This window comes from Nannospalax galili, unplaced genomic scaffold (assembly GCF_000622305.1).
Source record: "Nannospalax galili isolate Female #2095 unplaced genomic scaffold, S.galili_v1.0 scaffold461, whole genome shotgun sequence".
Lineage (NCBI taxonomy): Eukaryota > Metazoa > Chordata > Mammalia > Rodentia > Spalacidae > Nannospalax > Nannospalax galili.
The window spans coordinates 6,259,940-6,281,869 of NW_008349975.1; positions in this window are offsets into that span (position 1 = coordinate 6,259,940).

Consider the following 21,930-nt stretch of genomic DNA (forward strand, 5'->3'; position numbering starts at 1 on the left):
AGAAAAATAAAGTATTACAAATGTTTTTTGTCTACTGAAATTGATAACATTCTTCAACCAAATTAATTTATTTCATTACTATATGACATGTAAATAAAAGCTGTTTGATTTAGGAAAGTTAAACATCATATTCTTTTGTTAATATGTTTTTAATGCTGCTCATATTTTAAGGATCTTTTCATGAAGAATTGATACATGTCATGGAGATTTCTTTAATTATTCACCTACAAGTTGAAAAAGATCTTCAAACAGTAAACTAGTTATCTGTGAAATATTCTGTCTTTAATCAAAGATATACCAAGTCTCTTTGATCTGTTGAACAATGATTTGGAATAAGAGGAGTAAACCCACTTTTGGTGGTTGATTACAGACAGGTTTTCAATGTTCTATCATCTCAGAGATACATATTGAATTTAATTAGGATTTTATTTAAATTTATATTGCTCCCAGATCTCAGCTGAATTAGCAATAAGTTCACAGTTTTTCGCATACCTCTTATACATTGCATTATTTTAATATTCATTTCTAGTATATGAAAATAATGCAAATTAAGTTACATAATAAAACAATTTTTAATCCTATTTCATTAAAAAATGTTTGCAAAACTTAGTCCGGTTGCACGTGAATGACTCTAAGAAATACTAAAGACAATATGGTGTACTGTCATAATGGACCAGTTAGCTTTTAATATTTTTGAAGTGATGTTTCAGTTAATGATCATAATTCTACTTACTAAGCTATTAAAAATGTTGCCTTCAGTTTCAACCAATGAACATACAGTAATGCCACCTATATACATTTTAAGGCATGGCATATATTATATAAACGTATATTTTGATGTGTTTAAACTTTTTAACATTCATATATAGAATTTTTTTAATTTATCAATGAAAAAAGGTACTAGAAATCAACTAGTTCCCAAATAAAAGTATTTTCAATTTATCAAGATTGTGTTTAAACACACATTTTAATTAAATGGGGTTCCAACCTAACAGGCTCCTTTCAGTTTCAAATAACTTGAAATGATCTATCCGCATCGGAAGTTTAAAGTTTTTGTAGGAAGAGAAGCTGTATTTGCTTTTTAAAACTCTGTGTTAATATGAATTTCTTAATCTAAGTGCTAAATCATAGTAGAAACAGATGGAAAGGCATGACCCAGTACACAGTTTTAAATTTTAGCTTTGATTTTTCTACACTACCATATGTGTAAATGCAAAGAAACAAAACATTTTGCAAGTAATTCTGAATACTCCCAAGCAGTCATTTCTGAATATCTGGTAAAAAATTATTTGAAAAAACTCAAACATTTGACTCTATAATACATATTAGCCAATGGTAAAGGATCCATAGATTGCACCTTCAAATGATTTAATTTTAAAAAATATATTCTTTGCTGTATTCTCTCAAAAGCAAACCTGGAGACAAATAATGAGTATCAAACTAGGAGGACTCTGGGAATGATCTCAGGGAGATAGGGAAGAAACCGTCCATCCAGAACGCACGCATGGGTAAGAGGGTCTCAGACCTGGTGGGGACTTCTAGGAAATTATTCAGAACTTACATAAGAGAAAAGTGTTTCAGGATGAAGTAAACTGGGCAGGTCATGTTCTAGTTGTAACCAATCTGATTGAGAACTGTTCTGACAAATCACAACATTTGTAATATTGATTAGTGCCAGTAGGAAATTACTAAAAAGTGAGAAATGTACTTGATGACATGATATGCTGTGTGAGGAAATTAGTGGTCTATATGTTGTTGTTGAAATACTTATGAAAGTTTTGTTGTTATATAATAATGATGTAAAATATGACATCCCAGTGTTCATGTAAATTCATATATAGATTTCACTAAGTAGGATAATTTTGTGTACAAGGCATTTTATTTAGATAGTCACTCACATAATAATGATTGTTTATTGAATCCTGTGGTAGATATCTCTATTTTGTCTCTCAGCCTCCTTCCACTGTATCAATGAGCTCCATTTCCAGGAAGATTCCATCTGGAATTGGATCTATTTTTGCCACATCCTTAGAACACTGTAATTCCTTACTTTGTTCTAAATTGCAGGCTCATATTTACAGACAGGGGTACCGTTCACCCCCTCATCAAAGAATCTTCTTTTTGCAATACATGGAGACTTACAGGAGTCCAGAGCCGGTCAGACATAGACGATAAGTGTCTATGAGATGATTCACCGTAAGCCACATATCTTTATTGCAACCTCCACACATAGGAAAAATCGTCTCTCAACTCTTACCTGAGAAATTACCTTATGTAGCAAATGGTGATTAACACAGAAACCAACAATTTGCCATTGTGCGGAGACCAAGAGGCCACAGAGTACTTGTTCCTGAATAGGTGATCTATTTCACAGCTTTGCCTTCCAAGGCTCAGGGATCATTACAGAAGAGGAGGCAGAAATATTGTAAGAGCCAGAGGTGATGTATGACCACAAAGAATCAATCTCCAGATATCTGGTCAGTTGCTCATATGAACTCACACTAATGGTGACAGCATACACAAATCATATGCAAGCTCAAGCCAGACAAAATCCCAGCATTCACATGGGGAAGTGGGATATATATATATGAAAGTATATTTAATTGGGTGGCAGTCAGTGAGGGGAGGTGCAGATCAGAGAGGATCTAAATACTATAAAACTATATTGTATGAAAATGGCAAAAAATCAGTAATTTCTTTTTAAATCTCTTCTTGTTCAACTTCTTAAACAATTTCACCCTTGGGTTGGCTATATTCTAATGTTTTTGCCTCAGTCTCATGAGTTGACTCTTTCTATAGCACGTTTGTTTTTGTGTTAATAGAGAAATGAGCACTGGATCCTAGTGGGAGCTCTGTTTCTTGTCAGTCATGATGTAGACCGGAACTAGAGCTTCTATATGCAGGACCATCCAAGTTGTCAGCTGTGTATCTTTCGTTTAGCTTCTATACTAGTGGAGGAATCAAACAACACAAATATAACTGAGTAAAATATATTGATGTCTACACTCTCTTCTGACCTCCACGGTCATTGCACAACACGGGTGCACTTATGTACAGGCAGGTGATTCACTCATACACATAAAAAATAAAAATAGTAAATAAAACGTTTTTTAAACGTATGAATCTATAACAAAAAAGTAAATCATAAAACAGCTTTCTAGGCACAGAGAGTTGAACTGATTTTGGGAACAAAAGCAAGCTTTTATGAATAATTTGAGAGAATCTGGGACAATCCGGGAAAGCAAGGTATGGGAAGAAACACTTTAGGATAGTGATTTTTATCTCAAATTTGAGGATACATTCTTTAAAGTTTAAAAGAAAAACCCCAGAACAGGAAAGCTGTAAATCTTAGCATCTGCCTAGAGGAGGAAACTGGAAAAGAGAACAGCGAGGCCTTTTATTTAAGCCAACATGATCCTGTGGATATGCAAATGAGCCTGTGATTCTGCTTTCCTCTTGTGATGATTGAACTGTTATTGATTCAGGCTAAAACCAACCTTCTTTTATGCAATAACCATCTTAAGCCATGCTAAAGAGATAAGAAGAATAACTCCCCGTTTAATGAAATATTCTTTCCCTTCCCTGAATTTCCACTCCGTAGTCCATTTGCGTGTGGAGCTGAAGCCATGCAACCTGATTAAATCAGCCCATTTTCCTCAATTACTCAGAAAAGCCTAACTTTTCGTTTTTTTGTTTTTTTGTTTTTTTTCTTTCTGTCTTTGTTCTAAACATACTTTCCCTAACACGGCTTCGTTCATTCTCTAAATTCCCTACATAAACATGGGGCTGCTTGTTTTTCCTGTGTGACTGTGAATGTGTTTATGGGAACTTGTATGTGTGAACCTTTGTGCATCTGTGAATGTGTGTGTGTATTTCAGACATCATGATCTATACTGATATCAATTAAAAGATAAAGGGTTATATTTATCCAGAGATACTATTTTCAAAACACATGTAATGGGACAAAAGAGGGTATCCTTTTGAACGTATTAGTCTGGGAATGACTGAAACATAATTTTATCTGTTTATTATTAATTTATAAGCATTATAATATGCTAGTTATTATTTGGAGCTCCTTACAGATATTCTCTCATTTAAAACTCCCAACAGCTCTGTAAGACAGTTCCTATATACTTTTTTTTTACTTTAAAAATTATTTCTATTAATACTATGAGTATTTCATCCAATGTATTTTAATCATATCCAGACTCACTCCCTGATCTCCACCGATACCTTACTACACCCCCTGATTTTATGTCTTCTGTTATTATTTTTATTTTGAAATGGAAGCACAAAATAATTAGAAACTGTGCCTCAGAACTTTTTAAGCATGTGACTAAGGCTGAAATTCTTGTGTTCTGTCTCTAAAGCTCATTTTTAATGGATTTAAGCAGACTTCAGAGAAATGAAATTGTATAAGATGGAAAATTTTGAAAATGTGCACATATCAATACACTGACATTTCTGCTGTTATTTCTGAATTATGCTTAATACCCAAATCCCTTATGTGCTATGATTTGAATTTTTTTACATTCTGACATGACAAGACAAATGAGATATTTCCATACAGAGTAATTATTTCCCTTCATGGAATTATTAATAATATTACATAAAATTACTTCAGGACTCTGTACATCAAATTCATATGAAAAATAAATAATTTCATACATAGACATGGTCCTTTCCCAAGATAACTCACATATATGGAAAGACTCCAAAATGTTAACAAATGTTAAATCTAAAACATATCTAATCCCACTGATCTTGGATAAAAGCATGCACCTCTTATTGGAATGGGATGCAAGATCATCAGTGGGCAAGACAACAGCGAAGGCAGTCAGTTTTCAGTAAAATTCTGAAAATGTTTTTGTGATTTACCCAATGTGCATATTTAGAATATCTTTCTCATACAAAATATCTTTAGAAGAATGATGTATTTAATCCAATGATTGCATGTTGAGGAATCATATTTTTGGAAGGGTATCACAACCTAAAATATAACAAGATCCAAAACCCCTCATAAAAACAATTAAATCACCACTTCCATCATTGACCTATTAATTAATTAACACAAGTTTCAATAGATAATTTTTACTACATTCTGATATAATCACACTTAATGCTATTATTTGAGCAATTTTTCATGATATAGTAAACAGTGCTTTCTTACAATTCTATCACGTTGTAGGAGCATATATTTTTGTTAATGAAATGTTTAGTTATTTACATTTTTCATTTTTATTATTTTTATTCTTTTTTGTACATTTAATATAATGCATTGGGCAGGTGACTTATTTATATTTATGTGGCTATTCTTAACTATGTTATCATGAACATTCTTAAAGTTGTTTTCTGTTCTATATTTCTTTATGCATTTCAATCCAGTTACTGATATACATTTACTCTGAGAGAATTCTTGTCATGGAAATGGTTTGTAGCATTTTTCTTGTATTTTACTTGGGTCACTTGTATTTTTACTTATGAATGCTGAATTTATAAGTCATCTTTAATTAGACTTATCCATATTCAGAGGAGCCATGTTGAATATTAAATACTCCATAACTTTTACTTTAATTGTATCCCCAAAATATAGATTCTATTTTATAATTAAGCTAATCTAATGCTGGTTTTATAAAATAGAATTCATCTTTTTAAATTCTCTTGAAAAGTTTGAGTATATTTTAAATGATACATCTTTTAAATTAGACAAAATACGTAATTTGGGAGGATTTGTCTTTATTAAGTACTTATATTCTGACAAGTTTAATAATTATTTTATAGTAATTGGTCTTTTGAGATTTCATGTATTACTTTGAGAGTTTCAGCTTTTTTCATTTTTGAAAAATGAATTCCATAGCGGATTTCAAATTAATACAAGTGCTCTTTTAAATGTTTGAATTTTTTCTTCTTATTTTAGGTCCATACACAATACCTAATTTGCAGGTTTTCCTCCTTGTTGGCTGTTGTTGTTGCTGTTTATGTCAGCTGATTGAGTTTTTAAAATATTTTTCAGAAAACCGAGTTTTTAATATCTTTTTTTTTTGTAAGATAGAATTTCTGCTTTGTATTAAACTCTTTATTCTGTCACTTACCTTCCTGTCCAAAAAAATCCAGTTAATTCAGTTTATTAAATTATTTACTGTTTACTATAACTTTGACCCTTAAATCTGAAGAAAAACTAAAGTGGGCGAGTATTCTTTTCTTCTTGGAATTTAGGTTCATGTTGAAGAAGAAATGATAAAAAGTGTGAGAACATTAATTAAATGTATTATAATAACGTTTAACATGATAAATGTTATATGGCCCAGACATACGTATCAACAATAAAGGATTGGTTGCATTTTAAATATTTTAAATTTTTAAAAATTATATTTATAATTATGAGAGTGATGCTTGTATATATATATATGTACACCCATGTGTGCAATGCTCATTGAGATTAGAAGAAAGCTACGGTTCCCCTGGATACATAGCTATGCAGATGGTTGTTAGCGTCTATGTTGGTGCTAGGAATCAAGCCTGTGTTCTCTATAAGAGCATCCAATGCTCTTACCGCTGAGTCTCTCTCAAACCCCTATTGTAAACGTTTTTGAAAGTATCTGAAAGATTGTTGTTCCCAGGTGCTTTTAGACTATGAAAGAGATCGATATAGGAAGTGGCTTGACACACCTAGCGATGAATAATGAAGTCTACAGATTAAGACATCTGATACTGGGATAAAATATTCCAGTGTAGATTCTAGGAATTCACGTTAGCATATACACAATTGGAAATATCTATGAGATATTAAAGGAAGTCAAATAAGCAGTGAAATGTTTGTATTTACTAATTAGTTACAGGAATATTTTTAAACTAGGGCTGGAGAGATGGCTTGGCAAGAACACTGGCTGCTGATTCAGAGGACTTGGCTTCCTTTCCCACCATCAGCATAGTGGCTAAAAACCAGTAAGTAACTCCAGTTACAGGGCTCCAATATCCTCTTCTGACCACGGAGGGAACTGCATAATAAGGGTGCACTTATAAACATGCAGGTAATACACTCATACTCACAAAATAAAAATAATAAATTATTTTTAAAAAGAAACATTTTAAAACTAATAGACATGAAAATATTGCTCAAAAAACATTAAAAAAACAAACAAACAAACAAACAAAAAACAGCAGACGTGGTCCAAGAGAACCGATTCTGCACCATAAGACTGAGGAAAGACCAGCTTTCAAGAAAAGTCTCTGAGAAGGTTGGGCAGAGCAGGAGGAGAAGATAGCAACTAGGGGAATGTCTGCTTAGAATCAATTAAAGAAAAAAAAATAGGAAAGAAAAAATCAGAGACAGTATACATCAAAGTCCCTCTTTCAGACAAGATGCATTATGTAACTGCAACCACCAGAAGAACTGCTGTGTCACCATCATTCATAGTGTTTCCATGATTAGTGAATAGGAGAACATTTTGCCTTATGTAGATGACTGTGAATATCAAACTTTGGCAATTGCGGTCTACTCTTCAGTGGAGCACTGATAATATTTGTGTTCTGACTTGCCTTCCTCCAAAATTCTTTGCAGCTGAACTGTAGGAATAAGATTTGGGCATATTTTTGTAGTCACTTCTTCAAATCTTTTCAAGAAAAGAATTATCAAATAGGCTATAAAGTATATGCATACTAAAATTTGGAATAAAAGCACAATAATATTTATGTCTTATGTAAATCTAATAGAACATAGACAATGTGTATATGAACAAAACTCTGAAACTCTGATGAAGTAAGCAACTCAATGAATAGAGAAGTAGTCCATGTTCAAGGATAAGAAGAGTCAGTATTATCAATGAAGGTTATTTGGTGGCTTTCTTATTCTGGGTATTTTTTTTTCCTTTTTATTGATTTTTTTGTGAATTTAATACAATATATTTTTATTGTATTTAGATTACATCCCCTATCTGCACCCACTTTTATCAGCCCCTGGCTAATTTTATGTGCTTTATTCTATTAAAGCCTACAGGTCAAATTTTTGCCCCAAAATACCTTTCAGTTTGGATCCATCTATTGGAGCCTGGTTAAGCAGAAATACCCTTATTTTCTAAACCAGTAACCATATTCATTTGTGATTACCTAATGAGTTGAAAACACATGTCTGTCAAAAAAAGCCTACATGGAGATATTAGAGCAGCTTTAGGAAAATACGCCCTTTAGTAGGTTAACACATATAGTACTCTACTCAAAGGAATATCTTCAGTAAAATGTATTCATTATCTTTCTGGCCATGAAAATTTGTGGAGGGAATTTAAATGGATCTTACAAAGTAAAACTAATTAGAAAAAACAACTTCTATGGTTTGGATATAAAATATCTTGGATGGATAGCTTTAGTTGTCCACTTGACACACCTGGGTTGAAAAAGCCTCAACTGGGGAATTGCTTCCATTGGACCGGCCTATGTTCATGTCTGTGGAGTATTTTCTTGGTTGTTGAATGATGTGGGAGGGCCCAGCCCACTGTGGGTGGTACCACCCCTGGGCACATGGGCCTATGTTGTATAAGAAAACATGTTGAGCATGGACAAGGGGAGCAAGCCAGTAAGCAGTGTTCCTCCACGACCTGTGCTCCAGCTCCTGCCTCCAGGTTCCTGCCCTGCTTTCCTACCTTGGGCTCCCTTAGTGATGAGCTGTGACCTGGGGGATGTAAGCCAAATAAACCCTTTTCTCCCCAAGTTGATATTGGTCAGAGTGTTTTGTCACTGCAGTGGAAGAAACAAGCTAGAATATGTCTCCATCAGTTAATGTGTCAAAATACTTTGTCCTCCTCTGCTGTTGCTTGGAAAAGTTGTAGGACCTTTGGAGCAGGAGCTGTGGTTGGCAGAGATAGACTCTTGTGGAACTTGAAGTATTATGCCCCTTCCTGTTTCCCACCTGAGGTCTTGACTCCTCTAGGATGTGACCTGCCACAAGTTCCTAACTCCACTGTTTGAAGGGCTCTAGCTCCATGCTTTCATAACATGATTTACTATATAGCCTGAACTGTGAGCCAAAATAAAACTCTCCTTGCATAAGCTGATTCTATCAGGTATTTGACCACAGTGATACAGTAACATAAAATGAACTAACTCTAACATACACTGTATTCTAACACTCAGGAGGTGCAAAAACTGTGGAGACAGCAGAAACATTTCTGGTGATTTGATGCTAGTGAAGGAAGACAGGTGAGAAGCAAATACAAAATTTTGAGGGTAGTAAAATTATAGTGTGTGATGTTACAGTGATGATATATGTCATTGTCATTACACATATTTCTGACTCTACACAATGTAGACCAAACAGGTCTTCCTGTAATCATGCACCTTCAGTGATATTGATGTACCGATGAATGTCCATCAACTGTGACAAATATGCCACTTTGGTGAGTGATGAAGATAGAAGGTCATGTGTGTGTGGGGGGGGTACATGGGTAGTTCTGTAATTTCTAATCAATATTGATGTGAACCTACAGCTGTTCTACATATACTTTAAGAATGTACACAGATGTACCTGTACTCACACAATCACACACATGCACACACATACACACACACAAATTAAAAATAAGATATAAACTGGATCAGTTCTGTTTTTTATAGGGATGTGTATTTCAAAAGTAATTTATAGCATATTTATGTTGTAATACGGCTAGTAAGTCACCTTTTCAAATTAGATATTAACCCTTCAAAAATCAGATTTGACATTCAATTCACAGGGTAACAGAAATATATGGAATCAGTTTTTTATATTATTGCAATACGTTTTTAATCAACAGATGTTCTATTAAAATAAAAATAAATTGAATGTTTGGCACTTTTAAAGCAATGTAATATGGCTAGAAAATTATTTTAAAGGAATTTCATATGCGTGTGTGTCTGTGTGTTGAATATCAAATGATAAATTTCAGTTCAGATATTTTCCAGCATTTAAATTTGATACCAATGAAATAGTTTTCTCATACAAGTTAGAGTACAATTTTTAATATTACATAACTCAAATCATATTTCAAAAAGCAGCCCTTTCTATGTCCTTTAATGATATTATGTTGTGTTTCTAAATTCCCCTCTTGGTAGATGCTGTTGTTTTTTTATATTTAAATGCTTGTCATAGGACAAGAAAGGTCAAATGTACGTGCCATAAGGGTAGACATATTACCTCATATTCAATTTTATTGATTTCTATTATTTTTATGTTGCAGTTATATTATCTGATTTTAAACAAGTCAAAAATACTAATATAAAATAAATAAGCAAATTCTGTAATGTTAAAAATACAGCAGTATTGAATGTAGTGAATCATATTTACATATTTTTGGGGTTTTGAACATTTGACACCAGTGCAAGCTGTCTCAGTACAGCCTGACTTAGAAGATACAACTTTGAACTCTAGTCCAGCTGTAGTGTTCCTCTGTAGTCTTAATTGATGGTGTAAAACAATGTCACTCTGATGACAAAATATTGAATGAATTCATTTAATAACGCACTCAATTTTAATTGAGTTTTCAATCAAAATGCCCTGATAGTTCTGTGTGAAGGCCCAAGCTCTGATCTGAAGTAAACTCAGAGTGAGTTCTGATCTGTAGCAAACTAAGACCTGGACCGGGAAGCCTCAGTTCCCTGAGAACTTGGATGTTCTTCTGCAGTGATTTCTGTCATGAGACTGTTCCTTAAACCCTATTAGACGTACATAAGGAAGCTTGTAAAACAGAGCTGTGACAGTGATTTCTGTCATGAGACTGTTCCTTAAACCCTATTAGACATACATAAGGAAGCTTGTAAAACAGAGCTGTGTAGCTAATAAAGGTATAAGTCCTGGGAACACGAAGGTACTGCAAATATCACGAAGGTACTGTAAACATCATGAGATAATTTGGCTTGAGAAGAACATTTTCTTTTCCCCTTGCTGTGCTATAAATAAGGTTGATTCTTGCATGCACTGGTTCACACGCCTCTGCATCCCCTGCATCCTGATTTCTTCTGTACCTATACCTCAGGATCCCCAAACGCCTCTGCATCCCCTGCGTCCTGATTTCTTCTGCACCTATACCTCGGAATCCCCAAGCCCATCAGGCTTGAATTGTGGTCACTGACCCGTGACAGTTCTGAGTTCAAGATTAAACAGTAAATTAATAAAATAGAAGCTGGGAGTATTGGTACACATCTTTGATCCCAGAACTCTGGAAGCAGAGGCAGGTGGATCTCTGTGAGACTGAGATCAGCCTGTTCTGTACATTGAATTTCAGTCCAGCTGGAGCTACAGTGTTACCCTGTATCAAAAAGATCAATAATAACAATGATAATAATAATAAATCAAAGAAAAGAAACAACTTTGTTTTCAATTCAGAAATACATTCCAGCAGTAACAAATTAACTTAAAATATTAAAAATAAATTAAAAAATGAATTTCTATTAAATAGAGTAGTCAGAAACTTGTTCACAATGAAATTATAGAAAGCAAATATCATCATGTAAAATAACTTTCTTTGTCGTGGTTTTATGTTTAAGCAGCTAAGAGGTCCAGAGGTAGAACAGTGTGTGTGCCTCTATAATTTGTGGTCCCCAAATAGAACAAAACACTGATTGGCAGCCAGTTACGTGAATGAAAACATTGCACCAAAAAAAAAAGTGTTGAAAGAATTTTACTTTAAGATTTTCAGGTTCCTTGTGTAAGAAGATGTAGACAAATATCGGTTCTACTTAGGGTAATTAGGCAAGCTAATTAAAAGCAATTAACCCAGCTTCAACCTACAAAATGAAGGAGTCTACATCTATAACTCACTTTAGATCTAGTGGAAACTACTGCTGGAAAAAGACCCTTCAGCTAATTTATCCTGCTGCTGCTGTGCTAATTGCAGCTCAGTTGATTGAAAAAAAAACAATGTTGCAAAGGGAAGCTCTTCTAAAAATAAAGTCATTTATTATGACAACTACCATAACTAAAAATTCATTTCTGCGGCTGGAGACATGGCTCAGCAGTTAAAGAGTACTGACTGCTCCTGCAGAGGACTTGGTTCGATTCCCAGCACCCACATGGCCCCTACGAACCATCCTTAACTACAGTTCCAGGAAAATCCAAAGCCCTTTTCTGATTTCTGCAGCATTGCACGACACGGGTGCACTCACATACATTCAGGCGATACACTCGAACACATAAAATAAAAATAATAAATAAAATATTTTTTAAAAATTTCATTTCTATGCCTTTTGATGTATTGTTTCATTGATAAGGGTTAAGTAAGATGCATAAACAGAATTGAAAAAGTACACAATTTATCTTAAAGAAACAGAGTAGTATTCTTAATACACTGAAAGGGGAAATTAAATGCAAAGTTTGAGGAGATTTAAAATATTTTGCCAACTGAGACATATGAGCTACAATTTTGATTTTAAAACACCAAAAAATATTTTATTTGCTGAGTTTTACATAGAAGGATTAATACACTGTTGTAGAACTAAAGCCATATGTACAAATTTCATTGTTGTTTGTTGAACTCTGTTTCCTTTTTCTCTTGGTATATTTCAATATTGGGGGGATGATCTTAATATCATTCTACTTTTTAAAAGCAAAATCAGTCAGTATCTATGAGAACACCTACCTTAGTCTTTAAAAACAACTCCAATAAAATGTTAGTCTTTTCTACAAATATTACATTGATGTTCCTTTTACATCTTGTTCTATTGGAAAACATATGGGGTTTTTATAATGCAGTTTACCTTTGACGTGTACACGTCTCTGATGACTATGATATGCACAAGTATCTTCGTGGAATGATATGGACAATTTTATCTGAAAGTAAATAGCAGTCATTTGGGAAAGTCTACAAGAGAAAATGATTCTAGGAAATACAGACATATGAGTCAAGTAAATATCCTTAAACATAATGTATATTAGAATGAGGTAAGCATATTTTAAAATTCAAGATGAATTACTAGATTCATGGTATAGAATAGTGAATGAGTGAATAAGTGTGCATGTAAAAATATAAATGTGTCTTTAGATTATCAATGATCATTTGCTACTTTACTATTACATTGAGTCAACTACATGTAAGGTCTTATGTATCAATATTTAGGGGTAATCAATAGTTGCTTATTGAACTCAAGATCCCCTCAATAGGAGGATCTCCACCAATGGTACTGTGAACATAGCCAAACAGTGTTGGAGAGATGGCTTTATAGTTAAAAGTATTTTCTGCTCTTTCAAAGACTGAAGTTTGGTTCCCAACACCCACATAGTAGCTCACAAGCATCCAAAATTCAGTTTCAGTGGATCCTACATCTACTTCTAGCCTCTGCAGCCATTCCATACACAAGGTTCACTTTCATAAAGTTAAGCAAAATACTCATACCCACAAAAATAGTCAAGGAGAGGCCGTAGACCATAGATACCAAAAACTATTTGACATGACAAGGTGGATAGATGAAATTTCTTAGTTTCTTCTCAAGGTGAAATGCTACAGGCAATCAATGGATACTGAAGGAAAATCAGTTTTGCCCAAGTAATAGCTAGCTCCCTAATAGGTTATTTAATCCCAAGAGGCCATCCGTTAAAAAATGTGCACATGAGCACCACTAAGTGAACTCAGTTCATTTTATATTAATAAATATATGTGCATATACATGTATACTTATAAGTGTATATGTGCATTTGTAACAATAGTCAAAAAAGAATATTAGATTGAGAGGGAGTTGGTGGCCATGGGAGGTTACTGAGAAGGAAAGTGGGAGAAATAATGCAAAGACAATATTCATTTAGAAATTCTCAAAAACATAAAAAGAATAAAAAATAAATGGACAAAAATTTTAGAAAACTTTTCATAAAGTATCCTTTCTGAATGCAAACTGATGGAGGGTGTTTCATTGTGGAGGTTTTATTTGGTTTGTTTTCATTTTTACTCATCACAAATTTACAAAAATGATGATTTCATGTGGACTTCATATATAAAAAAAAATATAAGTAATTTAGTAAAGTACTTTGAAAGCAGAATGAATAAATGGAAACACAGTTACAAGTAAGGATTACATACTCTAGGAAACATGTTGAGATGGTGTCACTTGCATATTCATTAATCTCTGAGCATAGATGCATTGATCTCAAGTTCTAACACTACTGAAGTCTAGATTTTGTCTTTATTTATTTTGTGTATTTTTAAACCCTATCACTCTCCTGTAATGCAGAACAGAAATAGTAAAACTTCACTACAATATGATAATTTTATTGTCATGAATCAAGTATGCTTTTAATCTTCTATGCTATCACTGGCAAATTCTGCTACATATTGAAGTAATGATTACTGAGGGTAGAAAATGACCATTTGTTTTAAAATACTGAATATTAATGATTTTTATGTTTTGTTAAAAATATGCTCCCTGAGACTATGACTACTTTTTCCATAAGAACATGAAAACTGAAATTACATTTACACTAAGTCTAGCTGTGTTCCCATAAAACTGTGTCAGACATCAGCCTGGAACAATCAGGCCTTTTGGGAATAATGCTTGCCAATCATTCTTCCAAGAAAAAATATTATTCTGTAATTTCAGTTACAAACTAAACTATCTGCCTTCTGTTAATTTGAGGTTAGTTTTTGGGTCAGGGTCAGAGTAGATCAAAGCTTGTGAAGAAAATATGGTTATCTGACAATGGATCTTGGAAGATATTTTCTCTAAACTGAAAAATGTTTGCCATTTCTTTGGAAATGATAACATATACTGCCCATTATAAAAATGAGCTATAAAATGAAGCTCAACTGTATCCACTGCTCTGAATTTGACCTTTTTAAAGACATTTTTTCTTAATAGAATTAATGGATATTAATTTTATAAATTGTATGAAGAAATATCTCAATATTATGAAGGCTTGCATTTATGAGAAAATGTATATTTTGAAATGAAACATAATTTTTAAAAAACAGGAATTAATCAAAAGCTATATGAAAATCCACTCCAGTTAGTGGATTTTACTTTATGGAATACAAAACTCCACAGATGAAATGACAGATTACCTCATTACAGCTCAATTTCAGTAATCACCACATACTAAATTCTGATTGCAGTGGTTTGAATAGGATTCAAACCCAAAGGCTCAAGTATTTAAACACTTGGTAAATCGGTTGGTATATTTTGGAAAGGTCATGTAATCCCTTGGAGGTCAGGCCTTACAGGAGGAAGTATGTCACTATGGGCTGGTTTGAAAATTTATATCCTTGTCCCATTTCCAATTTCTCTCTGCTTCCTTTGCCTGCTTGAAGTTTCGAACTCTCAGGTTTCTGCTCTGTTTACCTCTGCCGCCATGCCTCACAACCTTGATAGAGTTTTAGTCCTCTGGAAATGAAGCCAAATAAAACCTTATTTCTATGTTATGCCTTGATCATGGTATTTTTCCACAGAAACAGAAAAGTAGCTAGTATTCTGACTTATTAGAGGGAAAAAACCTGTACTTATCTGAAATATATTGAAATACTTTTATCTAATCTGAGACAATTTTCCTTTACATACTTAAGTTCAACTAAATTTTCTGTAGACTAAATGCAGAGCCACAGGCAAAAAATATTTCTTCTAAGTCAGAAATGAGATGCTTTGAAAATACAAGTATGATGCTCAGTCTCTTTGATGTACATTTGCTGAACATTAAACAGTATACATCATGAATATGGCTTTAAAAACAGATACAACTTGTGTGCTCTTTTACATCACTGTTCTATCAAAAAGGTCCCAGATTAGAGAACTCCATTAACAGAGATCTGACCTTCTTGATTCCTCTCATTTTTCATATTTGTTAGATCATGATTTGTTCCCAGGTGAGAAATGAAAATGTGTGTAGTGAGTTGGCATTTCAAGACAGATTGGAGATTAATGTTTTATTTCACATTTTTTTCTCCTTGCTCCAGCAAGAGGCAGCAGAAAATCACCTTGGTTATCCAAAGAAGATGAATCATCTAAGAATCTCGGTTGATAGGTCATGTCCCTTCCACCAAGGAAAAGAGGAACAAAATTTTACTATATATAAGAATAAAAGCAAACTTTTTTTTATTACTGATAAAGGAGCTTGTGATACATTGGATGGAAGAGGGATGGGAATGAATACAGTATATTTGCATCAACTCTGTCCAGCACTTAAGGTTAAACACTAAAAAAATGAACAAATCTAATAATATTAGGAAAGTTGAGGGAAGTATTCTCATTAGTTAGGAATGTAAATTATTAAGGGAATATAATATACTCTGTACATATATTAAGACATATAATATCATAATGCATATATAATATATGGAAAATATACATCGAAGTGTATCCATACATATGCATACTCCAGATAGTTTCATGCAATTCAGTGATAGCATCACATACATCAGATTTGTCCTCTGGTTGTGTTTAGAAGACAAACCTAGTCTATTGGACAGACCCTATATAAAAATATATATAGCAATAAAACTTGAATTAGGTTAGGAAAGACTATGAAACAAATGATATGAAACTAGATGCTTAACAGCTTCCTTTCCTAACAGCTGACCAAGTTACAAAAATTGTCTATTTAAGGACCAAATAAAATGAGATTTGTCCTCTGGTTGTGTTTAGAAGACAAACCTAGTCTATTGGACAGACCCTATATAAAAATATATATAGCAATAAAACTTGAATTAGGTTAGGAAAGACTATGAAACAAATGATATGAAACTAGATGCTTAACAGCTTCCTTTCCTAACAGCTGACCAAGTTACAAAAATTGTCTATTTAAGGACCAAATAAAATGAGTACAAGATGTAGAGCATGTGTCTGACATGGTTAGATGTGACCGTCAGGGGATATTTATACCTCTGAATAATTTCTGTACTTTACCAGAGTCTGAAATAAAGTTATGGAATTACTTAAATTACAATTAGCTATGAGTATAGGGACTGAAGAGAGGGCTTAGTAGTTAAGACCACTGGTTTTCCTTAAATAAGATGTTGGTTTGGTTCCCAGCACCCACATCACAGCCCACAACTGTCTGTAACATCAGTTCATGGGAATTCTATGCCTTCCTCTGACCTCTGGACCTGGGTATATTATACATATTCATATATAAAAAGTGTTTCAATGAATTTACCACATAATAGGGAGTCAATGCTCCTAGTTCTACAACACCACATAGTAACAAATAAAAAGCACAGTGCCAGGAATGGGTTGTCACTTTTGGAGCTGTTCCCAAGTGGGTTCCAATAGACCCTCAAACATTACAGAATATTGCCGTTGCTCTTGGTCACCCTTCAGAACTTGAAAGTAAGAGCCTATTCTAAAAATATCAAATTTGTGAGTCATAGAACATGGGGAAATAAAGCTGTTACTGACCTGAAAGCTGCATTTGTACTGGCTAAAATTCATATTCCTTGAAACTTCTATCAGGAAAAATCTTCAATCTTACCAAGCTATGACCCCTATGAGTTATAATAACATTGGGCCTGGGAAGATATTCCCACAGGTGAATGAGTGGCACCAATACTTTGGTGGGGATAACCAACCACTTTCTGATTACAAAGATTAATTTTTAAGTTATTTATCTTGATTTTATGTGTATGGGTGTTTCATCTGCCTGTATTTCAGTGGATCCATGTCTGCAATGCCTTTGGGATCAGAAAAGGGCATCTGAACCCTAGGACTGGAGCTACAGAGAGTTGTTTGCTACCATGTGGGTGCTGGAAACTGAACTTAGGTCCTCTTCAAGAACAGACAATTCTCTTAACTCCTGAGTTATATTTCCAACTCATTGTAATTCCTTACTATATGCTAAGTATGGATCCTTACACTAACAGAGAAGTACTCCAATCACCAGGACACACAGAGAGAATAATTTTCTGGGAGATGCCTAATCTTGTTACAAATCTACAATGAAACTTGAAACTGTCTCATGGAACACAGTGGAAAAAGAGGAAAAGAGAATATGAATGCATCAGTGACGTTTCCTCATGAAACAGAGGGCAATTAACATAAAAGATCACAATTGGTCAAAGTGTAGAGAATATAGAATTTCAGAATACAGGTCCCTGGACAGGACTTCCATATTAAACTTCACCCACCCAAGGCTCAGGGACCATTGTGGAAGTGGGGCAAAAGATTTTAAGCTCCAGGGGAGGAAGTGCATTGCAGTAAGGAAACAGTCTTACAGGCTCCTGGGATGTTGCTCATATGAACTTACAGTAATGGTGACAACATGCACAAGACATACAAACTCAGTTAGACAAAAACCATCATAGAACTGGGAAAATGTGCATGAGGTCACAATTTTGATGAGGAACAATCGGCAGCTGATCACTGCTGAATGAGGGAACATTGATTTTCTTTAAGGGAGTGATGCTAGACAGGCTGAACAGGTTCAAGTGGATGAACTTACACTGCGGGATATATGGGCATACAAATTTGATTTGGTTGGAATAACATATAAAACAAAATGTATGAAGACCTATGGGCAGTCTATAGGGTGTGCAGATATTGAAAGTGACTAAATGTGATTAAAGTGCATTGTATGAAAGCGACAAAAAGTAAATAAAATATATTTCAAAAGTTAGAATGTATTTTGTTCTATATGCTTTCTTTTATGAAGTGTCTACTTTGTTTATAACATTAATTTATTTGAAGATATTTGTTTTTAATATCCATATTTAGCATTCTAATGTATCTGTGATTACTTGTTTAGATAAGTCATACTCTTTAATAGTATATATGAAGTCATTTGTATTTCTTGTTATCTAAGAGCAGATTAGCATTTCCTAATTATTTTTATAAAATAAAATTTAATTTGACACTTAATTTTCTTATTAATTTCTGATTTGCTAAATTGTGATGAGAAAGTATATTGGATCAGAAATTTTTTGTTTTAAGATGATTGAATAACTTTTTGGCATGATATTTATAGATGATATTTCTTATGATTTGTTGATGTGTGGTCTGTATTTGATTAGAATAACATTATATGTGGTTTACAGTTCTATCTTAAAATCCAACCACAAAATCTCAGGCCTATTGATTAATTGCTTTAGTTCTTCAACATCTTAATTTTTTATCTCAATAACAACTTTATGTGCCAGAATTGATACAAACAAATATCTCATGATTTTGAAGCTCAAGGAAGGATTACTAAGTTTGAAGTCAGCAAGCTGAACAATACAATAAATTATCACTTTGTACTAAAGAATAACTCCCTCAAAAAATCAATAAGTAGTTAAATAAATGAATGAATATATAAGTGTATATCACTGTACCCAAGAGGGATGTGTTGAAGTGCTTATAAAATTTGGTTATGCTGTTTCTGTTTTGTCTTCTGTATGTACACCATTATGCAGGTAGTTGCTATGTAACTTATTTCCTATGTAAAATAAAGAAACCGAATCAGTTGTGTATATACTTAAATGATTCATTATTCTCACATAATTTGGAGTTACATAATTACTGAACATTTTTTAATATTTTATGTATTAATATTTATTTTTTATAATAATGAGTGTAATGTTTGCATGTAGATAAGTTCACCCATGTCATGCAATGCCCCTGGAGGATAGAAGAGGCTGTCGGATCCCCTGGAACTGGAGTTATGGACAGTTGTTAGCTGCCACGTGGGTGCTGGGATTCGAACTTGGGTCTTCTGCAAGAATAATCAGTGTTCTTAACCACTGAGCCATCTCGCCAGCCTCCTAAACACGGTTTTTAACACTTTGAGGGGCATTAGAGTTTTTTTTCCTTTCCTCTTTTCTTTGTTTCTTCCATTTCTGCTTCATTTTTCGCCAGCCTCCTAAACACAGTTTTTAACACTTTGAGGGGCATTAGAGTTTTTTTTTCCTTTCCTCTTTTCTTTGTTTCTTCCATTTCTGCTTCATTTTTCTTCTGCCATTTTTCTTCACCGAAGATGACAGACATCGTCATGTGAATTTTATTGCAGTGTATTTTTAACCTGTTTTGTACAAACATACTGAATTTGAAATTTACTGTGAAAGGCACTTGTCTTTTCTTATTTGTGGTATATCATATATGTAAGATTTTTTAATGTCATACAGGCTCCATTCCCTTGACTCACTTAATAATTTTGCTATTTCTGGGTTATAATGCTTTATTTAAACCCAGTTTTTTGAATTTTAACACAATTACTTTATTGTACATTTGAAAAGACAGGTATGTAGAGTACGCTTACATGCAATAAAACTTATCCATTTTAGGAGTATAATTAAGAATTTCAAGAAATTATATAGAAACAAGTAAATATCCTAAACACTGAGAATGGACATTTCAGTTGTCCCTTATTGCCTTTGATATTATTTCCTTTAATGGGTATTCCCATTAAAGTATTTGATTAGATTGCTCATTTTGTGCACACACACACTTTTAGTGTTGTGTTGACAATGGTAACATTTTATTTCTGCTGATTTGAGGAGAAGTATCTTAATCTCACAGAGATCATCCTGCCTCTGTCCCCCTACTGCTGGAATTAAAGAAATGTGCCATCATTCCCAGCCAGGAACATTCTTGATGATCTTGTTCTGATTATAGTAATGGATTTATTTTATGAATAAAGTGCATTGTACTTACCAATTCCATGCATCATTTGACCCCAAATTGACATAATTAGTAAGAAATTGTCTGTGAAAATGCACATTCATTTTAAGTGAATGTGTATTAGACAGGAATATATATATATATATGAATGATAAGAATATGATTCCAGAGTCATTTAGCAAATATCTCTTTACCATCACAAGAAATTACAGACTTGTGGCTGGAGAAATTGCTCAGCAGTATAGACTGAACTTCTAGCAGAGGACCCAAAGTGGGATCCCAGTAATCATGTTAGGCAGCTCACAAATGCTGTAATTCCAGGGCCAGAAAAATTTACACCTTCTTATGGCTCTCCTGGAAGCTGATATCATGCACACACACACACACACACACACACACACACACACACACACACACACAAATTTTAAGAAAATAAAGCACAAACTTTTTCTGAAATACTTCTAATTCCTGAATTCAATTCAGCTCTCCAGAAATGCGTGACTGTCAAACATGTTCTTTGATCTTGCATTCAGTTTTTTGTTTGTTTCCTTGTTTTTAGTTTTTGGTCATTTTGGTCTTAACATTGGTCTTTCTGATAGATGGGGGGTGGGGACTTAGTTAATTTTCAAAAAATAAAGCACAAACTTTTTCTGAAATACTTCTAATTCCTGAATTCAATTCAGCTCTCCAGAAATGCGTGACTGTCAAACATGTTCTTTGATCTTGCATTCAGTTTTTTGTTTGTTTCCTTGTTTTTAGTTTTTGGTCATTTTGGTCTTAACATTGGTCTTTCTGATAGATGGGGGGTGGGGACTTAGTTAATTTTCAATTTGCATTTACTTATGGATTATTTAAAAATATTTTTCAGGGGGCTGGAGAGATGGCTCAGCGGTTAAGAAAACTTGTTGTTCTGCAGAAGACCCAGGTTTGCATCCCACCACCAACATGGCAGCTAACAACTGTCCATAGCTTCAGTCCCAGGGGATCCGACAGCCACTTCTGACCTCCATGGGCATTGCATGACAATCAGTGTTGCAATCAATTGTAACATATATATTATTTTAATGTTAAAACATTGTTTTGGGGGGCTGGAGAGATGACTCTGTGGCTAAGAACACTAGTTGATGTTGTAGAAGACCTGGGTTTGAATTCCAGCATACAGATGGCAGGTAACATCTGTCCGTACTCCAGTTCCAGCGTTCTGATAGCCTCTTCTGTCCTACACAGGCATTGCACGACATGGGTGCACTTACCCACATGAAGGCAATACATGCATACACATAAGATAAAATAATAAAATAAAATATTTTTTAAAAATTAAAAAATGTTTTTTGGAGAACTACATAATTTTATGTGAAACATGATATCCCTAATATTGTTCTTTTATCAGTTGTTACAAAC